We start from the raw sequence: 18,203 nt of genomic DNA, 5'->3' as shown, positions 1-18,203 counted from the left end.
GTCTGTGTGCGGGCTCATCTATAATATAACCGGCCAAGCGTCCCTCTGTCTGAAGCCTCTATAGACTGCTCATGCGCGACGCGCAGTCTGGCTCCAGACAGAAGAACGCATGGAGCTGTTACAGGTAAGAGGAGTGTATGGCGCAGGAGATCGCCGCTTGCATAGACCCTGAACGCATACCGCGATCTCCGGCGCCATACTTACCTAACCGGGAGGAGCGTTGCCGCAGCGCCTCTCTTCTGGCCGGAGACCGGGGGCGGAGTGAAGGCGTCGGAATCAGCGCATGCGCATAGCGCTAACCGGCGCCATTTTACTGAAGACACATTTGCAAAATGGCGCCAGACAGCGCGGTGCTCCGGCGCCGCACTCCTCCCCCGGCCTCCGGCAGAACAGGACACAGCAGCACTGGAGCACAAGGAAGAAAGGTGAGTATAAGTGTTTATTTTTTTTGTTTGTGTGCAGAGGAGTAACATGCATATCAGGATTGGGGGATGAGGGGGCCACACATACCAGGATTGGGAGATGAGGGGGCCACACATACCAGGATTGGGGGATGAGGGGTACCATGCATACCAGGATTGGGGGATGAGGGGGCCACACATACCAGGATTGGGGGATGAGGGGGCCACACATACCAGGATTGGGGGATGAGGGGTACCATGCATACCAGGATTGGGGGATGAGGGGTACCATGCATACCAGGATTGGGGGGTGAGGGGGCCACGCATACCAGGATTGGGGGATGAGGGGTACCATACATACCAGGATTGGGGGATGAGGGGTACCATGCATACCAGGATTGGGGGATGAGGGGTACCATGCATACCAGGATTGGGGGATGAGGGGGCCACACATACCAGGATTAGGGGATGAGGGGGGCACACATACCAGGATTGGGAGATGAGGGGTACCATGCATATCAGGATTGGGGGGTGAGGGAGCCATTGATACTAGGATTGGGGGATGAGGGGGCCACACATACCAGGATTGGGGGATGAGGGGTACCATGCATACCAGGATTGGGCGATGAGGGGGCCACACATACCAGGATTGGGGAATGAGGGGCCCACACATACCAGGATTGAGGGATGAGGGGTACCATGCATACCAGGATTGGGGGATGAGGAGTACCATACATACCAGGATTGGGGGATGAGGGGTACCATGCATACCAGGATTGGGGGATGAGGGGGCCACGCATACCAGGGTTGGGGGATGAGGGGTACCATACATACCAGGATTGGGGGATGAGGGGTGCCATGCATACCAGGATTGGGGGATGAGGGGTACCATGCATATCAGGATTGGGGGATGAGGAGTGCCATGCATACCAGGATAGGGGAGGGAGTGCCATGCATACGAGGATTGGGGATGAGGGGTGCCATGCATACCAGGATTGGGGGAAGAGGGGTGCCATGCATACCAGGATTGAGGGGTGAGGGGTACCATGCATACCAGGATCGGGGGATGAGGGGTACCATGCATTCCAGGATTGGGGATGAGGGGTACCATGCATACCAGGAAAGGGATCTGGGGGGGGGCATGCATACCAGGATTTGGATGAGGGGCTATGCATACCAGGATAGGGATGAAGGGTATTGTAACGGGTCTGGGAAGTGGAACCTCTGAGCAACTATACGAAGGGGCAGTCCTTGTAAGGAAGCGGGTGGCTCCCAGGGAAGGCGGGCAGGTAGTCATGGCAAGTGACAGGGACAGTCTCTGGGTAGAAGGGCAGGTAGTCACGGCAAGTGACAGGGACAGTCTCTGGGTAGAAGGGCAGGAGATCACGGCAAGTGACGGGGACAGTCTCTTGACAGGCGGATGGTCACGGCAAGTGACAGCAGGGTAAGAGTCTCTAGACAGGCAGGTGGTCACGGCAAGTGACAGCAGGATAAGAGTCTCTAGACAGGCAGGTGGTCACGGCAAGAGACAGCAGGGAAAGAGTCTCTAGATAGGCTAGCAGGCAGGTAGCAGATGAGCGCTCCCAGGTGAGCGGGCAAGAGTCTCTGGACAGGCAGGTGGTCACGGCAAGTGACGGCAGAGCCTCCAGGTAGACTAGCAGGCAGGTAGCAGGTGAGCGCTCCCAGGTGAGCGGGCAGGAGTCTCTGGACAGGCAGGTGGTCACGGCAAGTGACGGCAGAGCCTCCAGGTAGGCTAGCAGGCAGGTAGCAGGTGAGTGCTCCCAGGTGAGCGGGCAGGAGTCTCTGGACAGGCAGGTGGTCACGGCAAGTGACGGCAGAGCCTCCAGGTAGGCTAGCAGGCAGGTAGCAGATGAGCGCTCCCAGGTGAGCGGGCGGGCAGATCCATAGACAGACTGACAGGTGTTGGAAGGCAGACTGTCGGACCGCAGGAATGCAAGCAGATAGACAGGAATCAGGTAGGTATCAAGCAGAGATCTGGCAGGTCACTGGCAGGTATCTGGTAACGGGATCTGAGGGCTGAAGCAGAGTTGATAGGCTTTGCAACAACATTGCTCGGGCACCTCCATTTTGGAGGAAGTGCCTTATATATGGTGAGGTCCTCCGGCCATTGGCCGGGGACTCCTTAGGACGGCGCGCGTGGCCCCTTTAAGAGAGGGGGAGCGCGCGCGCGCCCTAAGCACAGAGGCCGGGAAGCAGCGCGCGCTGCCAGCAGAGCGGGAGGAAGATGCCGGGCACGGAGCGGAGAGGTGAGGGGAACGGCGTCCCTGCCTAGCAGGAGGCAGGGACGCCGACGCTACAGGTACCATGTATACCAGGATAGGGATGAGGGGTACCATGCATACCAGGATGAGGGAGCCATGCATACCAGGATGAGGGGCACCATGCATGCCAGGATTGGGGATGAGGGGTGCCATGCATGCCAGGATTGGGGATGAGGGGTGCCATGCATACCAGGATTGGGGATGAGGGGTGCCATGCTTACCAGGATTGTGGATGAAGGATGCCATGCATACAGGATTGGGGGTGAGGGGTGCCATGCATACCTGGATTACGGGTGAGGGGTGCCATGCATACCAGGATAGGGATGAGGCGTGCCATGCATACCAGGAAAGGGATGAGGGGTGCCATGCATACCAGGATTGGGGGTGAGGGGTGCCATGCGTACCAGGATTGAGGGTGAGGGGTGTCATGCGTACCAGGATTGAGGGTGAGGGGTGCCATGCGTACCAGGATTGGGGGTGAGGGGTGCCATGCATACCAGGATAGGGATGAAGGCAGCACATTACAGGATGGGGGAGCAGGATTGGGGAGCACAAATACCAGGATTGGGGAACACAAATACCAGGATGGGGGCAGCACAAATACCAGGATGGGGGCAGCACATACCAGCAGAGACCATATACCAATAAAAATGCTCGCCACCCGGGCATAGAACAGGCTCAATAGCTAGTATGGTATATAGGGGGATGTCAGCATACTTAATTCTGCTCAATATTAAGTCATACAGCCATGAGTGGTGCCCACACCGTTCCCGGTTGTTTAACCCCCTAAATGAGGGGTGGGGAACCTTTTTTCTGCCAAGGGTCATTTGGATATTTAGCCCATCTTTGGGGGGGGCATACAAATTGTGCACTATCTCCACCCACAAAATAAGTCTTGACGCTTGCACTGGTGTCAGGACATAATTAGTGTTGAGCGAGTATGTTCTATTAACCCTTTCGCCGAGTATGCTCGGGCCGAGCTCCGAGTATTTACAGCTGCTCGGTGATATGTTTGAATCGCTCCCGTGTGCATGATTTGCAACTGTTTGACAGTTTTATTACATGTGAGGAATGTCTATTTCTTACACATTCCTCACATGTAATAAAGCTGCCAAACAGTTGCAAATCATGCACACGGGAGCGATTCAACCATATCACCGAGCAGCTATAAATACTCGCAGCTTGGCCCGAGTGTACTCGGACAGAACATACTCGCTCAACACTAGACGTAATCATTTATTGCACGCGCCTCAGAGTTCAGGCGTGCACGTGATCGCGGAGCAAGAAGAAATGAATGGGCTGAATGGGGATAGGAAGAGGGCCTGAGGTTCCTCACCCCTGCCCGAAATGCTGCAATCAATATCGATAGCAACATTTAAGAGGCTAGGTGAGGAAGGGAGTTTTTTATTATAAATATATATATATAAATAAATATATATAAAAAGTATACATATTTGGTATTGCCCCTTCTGGAACGACCTGATCTATAAAACTGTCACAGTAGGTAGCCCCTTCAGTGAACTATGTAAAAAAAAATTAGATTCCACATGTTTGGTGTGAAGTCCAGCTGTGCTTGGTATCACAGATCCTAGAAGGGTGTATTGATGGATTCCTCCACAAGAGGCCCCCATAACCATTCACACATCTACACCTTCCACCTCAGACCACCAGAGGGAGCCCATTAGGGAGATATAAAAGGGAAGGTGGAGCCAGGCAGCCGTTAGTCTAGACTGGAACTGACAGAGAGCAAACCTGTTGAGAGAGTTCCTGCAGTAGAAGCCTGAGAGAGGTCAGCCTGCAGTGGAGCTTATCCAGATCAAGACTTGGTGTAGCTCAGTGAGGTGAGCTTTAGGTGTGCCGGCGCCTTAAGATCGGTGAAGAGCGGCACGCTGCTGTTAGTATGAGTAGCCTATTGAGGGTCCGAGTAGGCCGAAGGCAAAAGAGTAGAGAGAGTTAGTTCATAGGGGGCAGAGGAGCTTAATTAGCTCACCCCGAAGAAGAAGTAGTTAGCGGACACGGGGTCCGAAGCTTGCCGGGATCTCCACGACCCAGTAAGATAAACTGGAATCTCTGGAGAACTACAGGTCCCAGGATCGCTAAAGTGCTGATACGTACCAGAGCCAGGAGACACATAGGCCCCGTAGGTCAGGAGCGTGCACTCCAAGAGAAGGCCCTACCACAAGGTCAGCCAGCGCAGGACAGAGACAAAGTTAGGCCTAGCTCCAGGCAGGTCAGAAATTTATTACGCAGCAGCAAGAACCAGGAGGCCCAAAATCTGCTCATTGGGGAGGATCCGGACATATACCCTTCACCCTACAGTGCTCCGGGGAGTGCCTGAATTTCCATCAGTAAAAGGTACTGAAGTGACTTTTGTGTCCGTCCCTGTTCTTGCTCCGACTCGGCTGAGTCTCCTCGTCCTGCATACCCCGTCCGTACCCTGCCCTGAGGCCTAGCTCCACCTGTGGGGAGCCATACCATCTAGCTGCCTTATCACCGGCCTCAGTGGACTGCGCAGCGCTGGTGAATATCATCAGAAATCATAGGTGGCGTCACGAACTTTTATAAACTTGATATCTATCAATGCCTTTTTAAAGAGAGACCCCAGAGTACGGGCCCGGTAGCCGACCACCGGGACCTCCTTAAGGCTAAAGGCCCGGGTAACCGAGTCATCCCCCATCCCATGGGCTTGTCATTTGGCATTTCCGCAGCGATGAGAGCCTGTCTAATTTACAAGGTCCATGTCTCCAGGAGCATGAGCTGGGCACAATGTATGGGTACTACAATGTATGGGCACTGCAATGGCAGATTTACAATTTTCACTCAGCAACATTCACGACTGCTTGTTTCTGGAAAATACTTATGCAGTCAAATCATTACTACCTCTGTAAATAAATTCCCAGAGGGGTGTAATTTCCAAAATGGAGTAACTTGCGCGGGAATTCTGCTCTTCTGGCACTTAAGGGCTCTGTATATGGAGTCTGCAAACTATTCTACTATAATTTGTTCTCCAAGAGTCAGCTCTCCGTCCCTCCTGAGTCTCGCCGAGTGGCTAAGCAGTGCTGTACAGCCACATATGGGGTAGTGCCACATTTAGCAGAAATTGTGTGACAAATTTTGGTGCCATTTTTACCCATTTTCCCAATTAAAAATGTAAAATCTGGGGCTAAAACAACATTTTTGTGGTAAAAATGTATTATTTAATGGTATAAAATTCGGTGAGGCACATGTCGTTTCAACATGCTCACTGCACCTCTAGATAAATTCATTGAGAGGTGTAGTTTATAAAATGGGCTCACTTATGGGGGATTCTGCTGTTCTGGCACCTCAGGGGCTCTGCCAGTGTGACATGGCACCCTCAAACCATTCCAGCAAAATCTGAACTCCAATATGACGGGCCTTCCCTTCTGAGTTTTGCACTGTGCCTCAAAAGTAGTTTTCGACCACATATGGGGTATTCGCGTACTCAGGAGAAATTGTGTAACAAATTTTATGGTACATTTTCACCTATTATCCCTATTGAAAGTTGAAAACCTGGGGTCGAAACAACATTTTAGTGGAAAAAAATGGCAGTTTTCCATTGACTCAGCCCAATGTTATCCAATTCTGTAAATTGTCTGAGAGTTAAAAATGCTCAGTACACCCCTACTTGAATTCCTCAAGAGGTGTAGTTTTCAAAATGGGGTCACTTGTGGGGGTTTCTGCTGTTTTGGCATGTCAAATGGCTGTTTGGCTCTTCAAATGTGACATGGCGTCTGTAATCTATTCCAGCCAAAATTGCGCTCCAGAATTCAATTGGTACCCCTTCCCTTTCAAATCCTCTTGTGTGCCCAAACAGTAGTTTTCCACCACATATGGGGTATCGGTGTACTCAGGAGCAATTGCTCAACAAATTTTGTGGTTCATTTTCTCCTGATACCCTTGTGAAAAGGAAAACTTTTGGGCTAAAGCAACATTTTTGCCGAAAATTTTTTCACAGCTCAGCAGTATAAAATTCTGTGAAGCACCTGTGGGTTCAAGGTGCTCCCAACACCTCTCTATAAGTTCCTTGAAGGGTGTAGTTTACAAAATGAAGTCACTTGTGGGGGGGTTCCACTGTTTATGAATATCAGGGACTCTTCAAATGCCAAAATTGCACTCCAGAATTCAATTGGCGCACCTTCCCTTCCTAGTCCTGCGTGCACCCAAACTGTAGTTTTTGACCACATACGGGGTATCTTTCTACTCAGTAGAAGTTGCACACCAAACTTTATGGTCCATTTCTCCTGTTACCATTATGGAAATTAAAAATTTTGGGCTAAAGCAACATTTTTTTGTGGGAAAATTGTGATTTTTCTAATTACATTACTCAGATAGGAGATGGCAGTTGTTACTGATAACTTTCTATGTAGATTAGACGAGCTCTAGCTCCTTTCTCTTTCTCCCCTCTACAGTGGAGATGACAGTTTCTGCTGATAAAATTCTATCTCAGTAATGTAACAAACTGTCTTCACTGAATAAAGATTTTACCTATGAACTGAGAATTTTGAGAGTGAATTGTCAGTCCAGGAGGAGAAAGAAGCAGATTTCTTTGATAAGATATATTACAAAGTTGCTTATTTTCATGTGTACTATTGAATTATGAAATAAAATTTAAAATGACAGTTAGTTACACTTTAAGTCCTAGTATCTATCTACAGGTATCGAAGGACACAGGTTGTGCTAAAATAAACATTCCCCACACCATTACTTCACTTCCACCATCCTGAATGTTAACATATGACAAGAAGAGTTTATCAATTTGTGTTACTTGTACTCAGTGCCAGGCTGTGGTGCCAGGGGCCCACTATTAACATTGACTACAAATATTACATTACCCTCATTCACAAATTTATAGAATAACAAACCTGATGATATGCTACCTTTATCTCTACATAGTGTATTGTGCCAAGTACTGCTGATAAATTATTGGGGGTGGGTTAATTACCACTCAGGGGCCCACCAGGGTATTCAGCTGTTCGCCTGTGGACAAGTTTAAGCATTCTTGCACCAAACTCATCATCCCATCAGCATGGTGCAACAGAAATTTGGATTCTTCTGACCAAGCAATATTTTTCCATCGTTTAATGACCCATTTTTTTATTTGCTCCGGATCGTTAAGTTTCTTTTCCTTCAGATAGCAAAGACAATCAAAATGGTCATCTCCTTTTGTTGTCTATGTAATGTGTGCATGAATACATCAGTTGGAGTACCAGTATTATATTGGGCTACAATATGCTTGATAATAATTATTTTGCCTGATCACACCATTCTCGGTATACTCTCAACAACATTACAAGAAAAATATAGGAGCTGATTCAACTTGCACTATGCTAGTCTTGATGGAGTACAGGACATGCTGAATCCATTAAGAGGTGCTTGCTGCTTAATGAAATTGGTGCCTCGGCTCAGTGGCATGCGCCTCCACACTGGAGAAGCATTTCTGCCATGCAACACGCTCCTGTCCCGTCCCGGCTCCACTTCTTCCATCGGAGCTGATTCAAACTGATGTTAAAATGTCAAATGTTGCAAAACATTTGTGCAACTCTGCATTGCACAAACATTTTTGCGACTTTTCAAAGCTTCTATGTCACTTTTGTGCCGTAAAAACTTTGATCAATCAGCCCCATACTGAGTATATATTTGCCTTTTTTTTTTTGCATGTTAGTGCCACCTGGTCTACCATATATCTATGTGAGCAATAATTAGAGACCATCTGTAAAGCAGTAATTAACAGCTTTAATGAGAGTAATCGTGACAATCCAATAATTAGACCTCTTAACTAATTTGATAGTCAGTGTTTCCCTGTACATAACAGTCATCATCCTGATGATGAACTCTTTACAAACTAGCTAAACTCCGGGAGATTTTTTTTTTTTAACGTGTATAAAGTTAATAGGTAGTTTATTAACATTGGTTTAAAATACAATTGACAAACCAGTATATGGGTCCCATATTAGGTTATTTCCTTTTGAGTATCATTTTTCATTATTCTATTAAATTATGTTCAATAAGTTCCTTCACAGTTTGTACAGATCCCTTTTCAAGGAGGGGGCTGGAGACAGGCACAGCTAGTGGGAAGCCCCCCATGACCAGAATTGGCCGGGTGCATAGGCGGATTATAATGAGGACAATCTGGACTCCAGGGGGCCCGGGGCTCCGGGGTGTCTATGGCCAGATTGCCCTCATTATATGTGCGGCGCCGCGGCACATCCCGGCAGACAGTGGCGAGGGGGGGCCCCCGGACTGCTCCCCCAGCAGCGGCGCACGGTCGATGCTTCTTCTTCGGCCGGGCCAGCACTGCAGCAGTTAACTTCCCTGTGCTGGCCCGGCCGCGTCACTGCTAGGAGACACGGCCCTGTGCGCGGCCGTGTCTCCTAGCTGTGATGTCACGCAGTGCACTGCTACTTACCACCGGAGAGGAGCAGGAGCCAGGAGGACTGGAGCCGAGCCGGGGGATGGTGAGTGTGTGTGTGTGTGTGTGTGTGTGTAGGCAGATATCATTGTGTGATGTCTGTTTATATGTATTTTTGTGTTTCAAATGTGTTTATGCGTATATGTATATGTCTGTATATGTTTGTGTGCGTGCGTGACTGCTTGCGGCCTCCCGCTGTGTATAGATGGCGCCGTGCGGCCTCCCGCTGTGTATAGATGGCGCCGTGCGGCCTCCCGCTGTGTATAGATGGCATCGTGCGGCCCCCTGCTGTGTATAGATGGCATTGTGCGGCCTCCCGCAGTGTATAGATGGCACGGTGTGGCCCCCTGCTGTGTATAGATGGCGCCGTGCTGCCTCCCGCTGTGTATAGGTGGCGCCGTGCGGCCTCCTGGTGTCTCTGAGAGGGGCGCCGTGCGGCCTCCCGCTATGTATAGATGGCGCCGTGCGGCCTCCCGCTGTGTATAGATGGCACCATACGGTCCCCTGCTGTGTATAGATGGCGCCGTGTGGCCTCCCGCTGTGTATAGATGGCACCATGCAGCCCCCTGCTGTGTATAGATGGCGCCGTGCGGCCTCCCGCTGTGTATAGATGGCGCCGTGCGGCCTCCCGCTGTGTATAGGTGGCGCTGTGCGGCCTCCCGCTGTGTATAGATGGCGTCGTGCGGCCTCCCGCTGTGTATAGATGGCACCATACGGCCCCCTGCTGTGTATAGATGGTGCCGTGTGGCCTCCCGCTGTGTATAGATGGCACCATGCGGCCCCCTGCTGTGTATAGATGGCGCCGTGCGGCCTCCCGCTGTGTATAGATGGCGCTGTGCGGCCTCCCGCTGTGTATAGGTGGCGCCGTGTGGCCTCCCGCTTTGTATAGATGGCGCCGTGCGGCCTCCTGCTGTGTATAGATGGCGCCGTGCGGCCTCCCGCTATGTATAGGTGGTGCCGTGCGGCCTCCTGCTGTGTATAGATGGCTATGTGCGGCCTCCTACTGTGTATAGATGGCTATGTGCGGCCTCATGCTGTGTATAGATGGCATCATGCGGCCTCCCGCTGTGTATAGATGCCACCATGCGGCCTCCTGCTGTGTATAGATGGCTACATGCGGCCTCCTGCTGTGTATAGATGGCATCGTGTGGCCCCCTGCTGTGTATAGATGGCATCGTGCGGTCTCCTGCTGTGTATAGATGGCTACGTGCGGCCTCCTGCTGTGTATAGATGGCTACGTGCGGTCTCCTGCTGTGTATAGATGGCATCGTGCGGCCCCCTGCTGTGTATAGATGGCATCGTACGGCCCCTTGCTGTGTATAGTGTTAGAACTCTCCTGTTGGTTTTTTTCTAGTTTGCTGGTCACATTACCTTTTTTGCCTATTTAATCCGGCTCCGCCCTCCTGGCCTTGCTGGACTTCATTGTAATTACTACTCTTGAGCTAGCTTGGTGGTCTGTTACCTTTCTCTGTTAGTTTTGCTAGGTCTTCTGACCTCTATGTTCTATGTTGTGTGTTTGTCTTTTACTGCTACAATTTCTGCTAGGAGGTGTCCAACTTTATCCCAGTCCCTAGTTCTTGTAGGGTTCCCTCCCTTGCATCTATAGGTCTTCGTACAGACTAGCTGAGGACTTTAGCGGGTCTGATCGCAGGATCAGGTTCCCCGTTACATCGCAGGGATCCAGTTTAGTTCTATTGTAGGGACAGATCCCCTGTCTTTCCTTAGTGCTTGTAGCAGATCATAACAGTAAGTCCAGCCTAAAAAAAAATTCTCTAAGGAAAGACCTCCAGTTTCCATCATGGTCTCGGTTCAAGATTTGGCTCAACGCTTGCAGGGAATCTCTCTGGAGGTGGCCGAGCTCCAACAACACGTGAGTAGCTGTTCTGGAGCACATTTTGTGGAGCCAAAGGTACGTCTGCCTGATCTATTTTTTGGTGAACAACAAGATTTTTTTTCTTTTAAAAATGCTTGTTTATTGTATTTTCGCTTAAGACCCAGATCCTCTGGTAATGAATCACAGCGCATAGGGTTCATAATGTCACTTTTGCGCAAAGATCCTCAGGGATGGGCCTTTTCTCTCCAACCTAGTGTCACGGGTGTGTCGCCACAAAGATCGTCACGATTACACAGCCTGACTTCTCGCAGCTGACTTTTTGGTGCTTTGTGTTTTTCGGCAGTGAGGGAGTTAATTCTCTCTCTCTCTGTGCTAGACGAGGTCCAGCCTCGCCCAGCTGCAATCAATGCTGCTGTAGTGAGACTCCTTCAAATGCCTGCTGGTCTGTTAGGGAAGTGTCGGTGAAAGCATTTCATGCAGACTAACAGAGCGGATCGTGGTATTTGGAGTTTCAGAGATAAGTGTATTCGGAGAGTTTTTTCCCTTCCTCGCTTTATCATTTATCTCCTTTCCCGTTGGTGTTCCCTCTGTTGTAGTTGTGTAGTTTTTGTATGCAAGGTGGTTTTGGTTTTTCCCTTGTACTGTCTCGTTCGTCTAAGTACTGTGTGTGGGCATATTATTACTTGTCCCCTTTTGTTGTGATCGGGGTCCTTCTCAGGACTAGATTACTTAGGTGCAGGGATCCTCAGGAGGTAGGGGTTACGCTGGCGGCCTGGACCTCTGTACCTTTAACAGTACCTCCAGGTTGAGGGATTAGTCAGGGCCCCAGCTTAGGGTCAGCTTAGGCCCCCTACCTCCAGTATACAGAGACAGTGTGACATTTTCACCGACCACTTAGTTTTTCTCCAGCTACCATGGATCCAGTAGCCGGTCTAGCTCGGCAGTTGCAGAGTTTGTCCATGGAGCTGGCGGACGTTAGGTCCAAGGTTTTGTATCCTCAGGAGCAAGCCGGACCAGAACCTAAAGTAGCTCTCCCTGACAGGTTCACTGGGGGGCGGGACAAGTTTTTTGTTTTCCGGGAGGCATGCAAGTTGTACTTTCGGCTGCGGCCTCGGTCATCGGGGAGTGAAGAACAAAGGGTGGGAATTGTCATCTCGCTCTTACAAGGGGACCCACAATCTTGGGCGTTCTCTCTTCCCCCGGGCTCCCCGGCTCTCCAGTCAGTGGATAGGTTTTTCGCTGCTCTGGGACTCATATATGATGACCCAGATCGGATCTCCCTTGCTGAGTCTAAGTTACGTAGGATCCAGCAGGGAGATCGTCCGGCGGAGGAATTCTGTTCGGAGTTCCGTAGGTGGGCCACGGACACTCAGTGGAATGACCCGGCTCTTAGGAGCCAGTTTTGTCAAGGTTTATCCGACAAATTACAGGATGTGTTGGCACAGTATGACTCTCCCGCGTCACTGGAAGCCGCTATGGCCCTTGCTATTCGCGTTGACAGACGGCTTCGGGAGAGGTGCGGGATAACTCTACCCCCTGTGATGACTCCACCTCCTACAAGGTCCCCTCATATGGTGGTTCCCCTGGTCAGTCCAGAGGAGCCTAGGCAATTAGGAGGGACATCATTTCGGGGGAGGGGACCGGTGGTGTGCCATAAGACAGGAAGGTGTTTCTTCTGCGGGAGAAAGGGACATTTTATTGGGGGGTGTCCATCCCGTCCCTTACAGAGTGAAGAGTCGTCGGAAAACTGTTGATCCCAGGTTGTGTGGTGGACGGCAATCTGGGAGTAGGTATTTCGTCCCTAGGTTCGTCTCAGTTTCTCGTACCGGCAGAGGTGGTGGTGGGTACGAGAACTGAGAGGATATCTGTTCTTCTGGATAGTGGGGCCGGGGCTAATCTGGTTGATGCTCGGTTTGCCCGGGTTCAAGGTATGCGATTGAGTGAGTTGGCTAAACCCATCCCCATATTCTCGATCGATGCCAGGCCTCTCGGTCAGGGAAGTTTTTTGCAAGCTGTGCATGACGTAAAACTTCAAGTGGGGGCGATACATAAAGAACTGTTGTCTTGCTACGTGTTGGAGGGTCTTTCCACTCCTATAGTGTTGGGCCTTCCTTGGTTAACTAAGCATAACCCGGTTATTAATTGGCAAACCAGAGAGATAAGCCAATGGAGTAAATTCTGTAATAAAAACTGCATGAACACGGTCATCGGTGCGGTTACTCCTTGGGTCTTACCTCCATTTCTGGCGGACTTTGAGGATGTATTCTCGGAGAAAGGGTGTCAGGAACTACCTCCTCATCGCGAGTATGACTGTTCTGTAAAACTGCTCCCTGAGGCCAAGTTACCTAAAGCTAGGTTGTATAACCTTTCTGGTCCTGAGAGGCAGGCCATGAAGGATTATATTTCAGAAAGTCTGGCTAAGGGGCATATTAGACCTTCATCTTCACCGGTGGCTGCAGGGTTCTTCTTTGTTAAGAAGAAAGATGGAGGCCTACGCCCTTGCCTGGATTTCCGTGAACTTAATCGGATTACGGTCCGAGATCCGTATCCGCTCCCACTTATTCCCGATCTCTTTAATCAGATCATGGGCGCGAAATGGTTCTCTAAGTTGGATCTCAGGGGGGCGTACAATCTGATTAGGATGAAGGAGGGGGATGAGTGGAAGACGGCGTTTAACACTCCGGAGGGGCATTATGAGAACCTTGTCATGCCATTCGGTCTGACTAATGCCCCGGCGGTGTTCCAACACTTTGTTAATGACATTTTTCGCCGCCTGGTGGGACAGTTTGTTGTCATATATCTGGATGATAGCTTAATTTACTCGCCGGATCTGGTGTCTCATCAGGAGCACGTTAGGCAGGTGTTACAGATCTTGCGGGATAATAAACTGTATGCCAAATGGGAAAAGTGTGTGTTCGCCGTACAGGAACTCCAGTTTTTAGGCTTCCTGGTTTCAGCGTCCGGTTTTCGTATGGACCCTGGGAAAGTGCGGGCAGTTCTTGAGTGGGATCGGCCAGAGAATCTTAAGGCACTACAACGTTTCCTGGGGTTTGCTAATTATTACCGGAAGTTCATTCGTAATTTCTCGTCCATGGTTAAGCCTCTCACAGACATGACTAAAAAGGGGACGGATTTTTCTAGGTGGTCTGACAAGGCTTGTCAAGCATTCTCCTCCTTGAAAAAATGTTTTGCCTCGGCACCCATACTCATTCAACCGGATGCGTCACAGCCATTCATTGTAGAGGTAGACGCTTCCGAGGTAGGGGTGGGAGCAGTATTGTCACAAGGTTCGTTCCCTGGTAAGTGGCATCCGTGCGCCTTTTTCTCTAAAAAATTGTCGTCCGCTGAGAGGAATTACGATGTCGGCAATAGGGAACTCTTGGCCATTAAGTTAGCTTTTGAGGAGTGGCGCCATTTTTTGGAGGGGGCAGTCCATCCGGTCACCGTCATCACCGATCACAAGAACCTGCTATATCTGGAGTCCGCGAAACGTCTGAATCCCAGACAAGCTAGGTGGTCATTGTTTTTTACCAGGTTTAATTTTGTCGTTACATATCGTCCTGGGTCAAAAAATGTAAAGGCGGATGCCTTATCTCGTAGTTTCCCTGGGGCCGGGAATACGGACGACCCGATTCCTATCCTTCAGGAGGGGGTGGTGGTTTCGGCAGTATGCTCTGAGCTGGAGGAGGAGGTATTGGAGGCTCAGGGGGATGCCCCTGTTGGACCTCCGGGGAGACTGTTTGTTCCAGATCAGTTGCGACAAAAGGTGATCGAGGCACACCATAACTCAGTTTTTGCAGGACACCCGGGGAGTAGAGCAACTGTGGATCTCCTCTCGCGTCGGTTTTGGTGGCCTAACTTACATAAGGAGGTGGTAACTTTTGTCGCGTCCTGTGGGGTTTGTGCGCGCTCTAAGAACTCACATACCCGTCCGTCTGGGGCCCTCTTACCTTTGAAGATCCCGGAGCGTCCTTGGACTCATCTGTCTATGGACTTTATTACGGACCTCCCTCCGTCTTCGGGTAAAACGGTCATACTCGTTGTAGTGGACAGGTTCAGCAAGATGGCACATTTTATCGCTCTTCCGGCTCTCCCTAATGCTAAAACTCTTGCGCAGGTGTTCATTGGGGAGATTGTGAGGCTTCACGGGGTACCCTCCGAGGTGGTGTCTGATCGGGGGTCTCAGTTTGTGTCCAAGTTCTGGAAGGCGTTTTGTGCACGGCGGGGTATGCATTTGTCGTTCTCATCGGCTTTTCATCCTCAGACCAATGGTCAGACGGAACGTATGAACCAGAGCTTGGAGACATATCTCCGGTGTTTTGTGTCAGAGAACCAGGAGGACTGGGCTTCTTTCTTACCTCTGGCAGAGTTTGCTCTTAATAATAGGCGGAGCGAGTCCACTGGTAAGTCCCCGTTTTTTGGGGCATATGGTTTTCACCCCCAGTTTTGTACTTTCAGTAGGGGGGGCTCTTCGGGGGTTCCTGAGGAGGAACGATTTTCCTCATCACTCGCTTCAGTATGGAGAGGGGTGCTGAAGAATCTGAATACTATGGGGAACCGATACAAACGTATGGCTGATAGGAGGAGAGTGTCTGGTCCGGACCTAAGTGTGAACGATCGGGTATGGTTGTCTACCAGGAATATAAAACTTAAGGTTCCCTCCTGGAAACTGGGTCCCAGGTTCATCGGGCCGTACAGAATCAGTTCTATTATTAATCCGGTGGCATTCCGTCTTGACCTCCCCCCTACGTTTAAAATTCACAACGTGTTCCACAGATCGTTGCTTAAGAGGTATGTGGCGCCGGTGGTACCGTCACCTTTACCTCCCCCTCCAGTGGTGGTCAAGGGTAACTTGGAGTTCCAGGTATCGAGGGTCATCGATTCACGCTTTAATCGCCGGTCCCTTCAGTACCTGGTTCATTGGAAAGGGTATGGTCCTGAGGAGAGGATGTGGGTTCCTGCGTCGGATATTAACGCAGACTGATTAGTTCGGGCCTTCCACACGACTCACCCGGATAAACCTGGCCCTGAGGGTCCGGAGGCCCCTCGTAGAAGGGGGGGTACTGTCACGGGTGTGTCGCCACGAAGATCGTCACGATTACACAGCCTGACTTCTCGCAGCTGACTTTTTGGTGCTTTGTGTTTTTCGGCAGTGAGGGAGTTAATTCTCTCTCTCTCTGTGCTAGACGAGGTCCAGCCTCGCCCAGCTGCAATCAATGCTGCTGTAGTGAGACTCCTTCAAATGCCTGCTGGTCTGTTAGGGAAGTGTCGGTGAAAGCATTTCATGCAGACTAACAGAGCGGATCGTGGTATTTGGAGTTTCAGAGATAAGTGTATTCGGAGAGTTTTTTCCCTTCCTCGCTTTATCATTTATCTCCTTTCCCGTTGGTGTTCCCTCTGTTGTAGTTGTGTAGTTTTTGTATGCAAGGTGGTTTTGGTTTTTCCCTTGTACTGTCTCGTTCGTCTAAGTACTGTGTGTGGGCATATTATTACTTGTCCCCTTTTGTTGTGATCGGGGTCCTTCTCAGGACTAGATTACTTAGGTGCAGGGATCCTCAGGAGGTAGGGGTTACGCTGGCGGCCTGGACCTCTGTACCTTTAACAGTACCTCCAGGTTGAGGGATTAGTCAGGGCCCCAGCTTAGGGTCAGCTTAGGCCCCTTACCTCCAGTATACAGAGACAGCGTGACACCTAGTGATCCGTGCTTTAGATCAGTGGATAGCTTTTTTTCTGCTTTGGGTTTGTTGTACGATGATCCTGATCGTGTCTCATCTGCTGAGTCTGAAATGAGACATCTGAGGCAGGGATCAGGTAATGTGGAAAAATATTGTTCTCACTTCCGTCGGTGGTCTGCCCAGGTGGGGTGGAACGATTCTGCTTTGAAAAGTTTGTTTCTTGCAGGGCTAGGTGAAAGGGTTAAGGATTTGCTGATTGCTTATCCCACACCTGGAAACTTGCAGGAAGCAATGCAATTAGCTATACGGGTGGACAGGAGACTGCGTGCAAGGGTTAATGAGAGTAAATCCTCTGCCATGTCAGCTCCGAGTCTTGAGAGGGTCTGTGCTGACAAAGGAGAGCTGATGGAGATTGGGGCGATGGCACCCCGCTCTCAGGAAAAAGACCGCAGGCTTTCTGGAGGTTTGTGCTTCTATTGTGGAAATTCTGGTCATTTCATTAAGAACTGTGTGCTTCGTATGAACAAAGAAAAAAAAAAGGTCAGTCATGCACGTATAGCCTGTTTAAATACTAAGGGAGTATTCCTATCTGCTACTACCGCTGCTCAGGAAGAATTAATTGAATTTCGGGTATTTGTGGATTGTGGTTCTACTCTGAATGTGATTGATGGGGGATTCTTGGAAAAACTTAAATTAAAACCTAAACCTTTGTCATCCCCTATTGCTGTGGTTTCTGTTGATGGCTCTCCCTTGAAGAGTGTTACTCACAAGGTCTGTGAATTTCCCCTCACTATTAATGGTATTCATCAAGAGAATTTGGATTTGGAAGTATTAAATAATTTGCTATCTCCAGTAATTTTGGGGTTGCCCTGGTTAAAATTGCACAATCCTGTACTGGATTGGTCTACCAATGAAATTAAGTCCTGGAGCCCTAAATGTTATGACAAGTGTTGTAACGGATGTATTGCTGCGGTGGAAAAAGGGGAATTACCTGTACCTATTCAGGATTTTTGGAGAGTTTTTTCTGAGGAGGAGTCACAAATTTTGCCTCCCCATAGAGACTATGATTGTACCATTGAATTTGTCCCTGGAGCGACTCTTCCTAAAAGTCGTTTATTTAATCTTACTATTCCTGAGAGAAAGGCTTTGGAGGAATACATACAGACAAGCTTGGCCGCCGGTCACATTAGGCCTTCCAAGTCTCTTGTGGCTGTTGGATTTTTTTTTGTAAAAAAAAAAAGATGGCGGTTTACGTCCTTGTCTGGACTTTCGTGAGATTAATAAAATTACTGTACGCAATCCTTACCCACTGCCATTGATTCCTGATTTGTTTAACCAGTTAGTGGGGGCCAAGTGGTTCTCTAAAATTGATCTCCGGGGGGCATACAATTTGTTGCGCATGAAGGAGGGTGATGAATGGAAGACTGCTTTTAACACTCCTGTGGGTCATTTTGAGAATCTGGTTATGCCTTTTGGTCTTACCAATGCTCCAGCATTTTTTCAGAATCTTATTAATGACATCCTTAGACCTTTGATCGGCAAAAATGTGGTTGTGTATTTGGATGACATTCTGATTTATTC

Source organism: Phyllobates terribilis, unplaced genomic scaffold (assembly GCF_046119375.1).
Source record: "Phyllobates terribilis strain yellow unplaced genomic scaffold, ASM4611937v1 Scaffold_1__5_contigs__length_1240528914, whole genome shotgun sequence".
Classification (NCBI taxonomy): Eukaryota; Metazoa; Chordata; class Amphibia; order Anura; family Dendrobatidae; genus Phyllobates; species Phyllobates terribilis.
The sequence above is the reverse complement of the archived record's forward strand: the minus strand, read 5'-3'. Positions refer to the sequence as shown.